Source organism: Oncorhynchus mykiss, chromosome 1, assembly GCF_013265735.2.
Source record: "Oncorhynchus mykiss isolate Arlee chromosome 1, USDA_OmykA_1.1, whole genome shotgun sequence".
In the NCBI taxonomy this organism is placed as follows: Eukaryota; Metazoa; Chordata; class Actinopteri; order Salmoniformes; family Salmonidae; genus Oncorhynchus; species Oncorhynchus mykiss.
The window spans coordinates 44,900,193-44,902,173 of record NC_048565.1 but is presented as its reverse complement, the minus strand read 5'-3'; the positions used below and the strand labels follow the sequence as shown (position 1 = coordinate 44,902,173).

The following is a 1,981-nucleotide window of genomic DNA, read 5'->3' as shown; positions in this document are numbered from 1 at the left end:
GATTACAGACACCTGTGTCTTTTTAAAGCCATGTTTCTTAGAGCTTGGGTGACAGCAGGATTGTCCTATGGTTATTTTGCATACTACCTTCCCACAACTTTCTGAGAATGGTACAGGATAGTTGCTTTGCTTTGGAACATTCTTTGGAACTTGACAACAAACAAAAAACTTGACAAGTTCAAACATGGTTAAATTTTGATTGTGGTAATTTTCTAGGAACATTTTTGACATTGGGAATATTCTCATAGTTAAGAGAACGTTAAACAACATTCTTCTGTGGAAATGTCATTACTTCAGCATAATGTTTCCTACAGGTTTCCTCATGGTTCTATATAGTCATGTTCTTCAGTTGTTCCAAGAATGTTAAGAGTTACTATTTCCTGGTTGGTACTGGAAGCCATTTTAGGTTTCAGACAATTGGCCTGGTTTTAGAGGAGTACCTTGCCAGCAAGTTAACTTAGCTTGCTACTTTTTTAATCAAAGGAATTAGCTAAGTACTTAGATTTTTCAGAGCAAGAAGGGATTTACTTTGATGAATCCATTATGAATCCTGATTGATTATTTCAAGCTGCTCCTGATCGGTGACTCTGACATTGGAAAGTCATGTCTTCTACTCCGATTCGCAGATGACACATGCACAATCGGAGTAATACGAACTACAGAATTAGACAGAAACACCATTCAACTTCAAATCTGGGACACAGCTGGGCAGGAGAGGTTTCGCACTATCACATCCAGCTACTACAGAGGAGCCAAGGGCATCATTGTAGTCTAGACCAGGAATCCTTCAACAATGTCAAGCAGTGGCTATGCCAGTGAAAATGTCAACAAGGTGGGGAACAAGTGTGACTTAACCACAAAGAAAGTGGAGGAGTTTGCAGACTCCCTGGGCATCCTGTTCTTGGAAACGAGTGCCAAGAGCGCCACCAATGTGGAGCAGGCCTTCATGACCATGGCTGCTGAGATCAAGAAGAGGATGGGCCACGTACTCAAGATCCAGAGTACGCCTGTCAAACCTGCCTCGGGGGGCTGCAGCTGAGAGAGAACCCCACCAACACCTCTACCCCCACCTCAAGCACCCGCCTCTGGCCTGTCAGCCCCCTCCACTTGGCCCTATTCGCCAGCATGCCCCACCTACCTAGACTAACAGAAACCGAGAGGGTGGAAAGTCTGAAAGATTGTGTGTGAGGGGAAACAAAATGAAGTTGCCTGAATTTGCACTGCAGCCGCACTACCCAAAAAATAAATCATTATCTCCCCTCCCTTATTGCTCTGGTAATTGATGATTAGTACTTCTGTCTAGGCCATCTGTTTGCAGTCAGATCGACTGCTCCTCACTGGTCCCCTCCTAGAGGCTTTACCCCACACCCTTCCCTGGACCTCCTCAGAGACAACTGATTTTGTTTGCTCTCTCATGCCCGCACTTAAATGCCCCCTCTGTGTACAGGTTTATGAGAATGTGTGTGTGTATCTCACTGCATTCCAACTTCAGGGTTGGTCTTTGTGGTCAAATTCAATTATGTTTTCTTTTCTTCTGTCCCTCTTTTTTTCTCTTTGCTTTCCTTTCCTGTTGGTTTCATATAATATTTTTATCGGCATGTCTCTTTAAGGTGTTTATTCGCTCATATGTGTCAGCCAACTGCACAAGTCTCAGTCTTGCAAAAAAGGACTGAAAAATATATATACAGTACCAGTGGGAATTTCAGTATTTCAGCATAACGTTTCCTACAGGTTTCCTCATGGTTCTATTTCAAGTCATGTTTTGAAATTGTTCAGAGTACACAAACAAAACTTTTGTAACTTTTTCAGAGAAAGTTAAACATATACATTCAATTCTCAGCATCAACAAAACTCTCTATCCTCTATCTTGTTAAGTGGGTTCAGGTGTGTTGCCCACTAATTGGCCACACCTGATCTTAATGAGCGCTTGTTTCCTTTGAAATGGGGTCTGTTTGAATAGACTAAAATGAACAGATTTGTA

At 42.4% G+C, this 1,981-nt stretch overlaps 1 pseudogene; it reads left to right on the top strand.

Annotated features, from left to right (window-relative positions):
- Positions 1-562: 562 nt before the first annotated feature.
- On the top strand, positions 563-1,498 carry LOC110520774 (annotated as a pseudogene).
- The last annotated feature ends 483 nt before the right edge of the window (positions 1,499-1,981 follow it).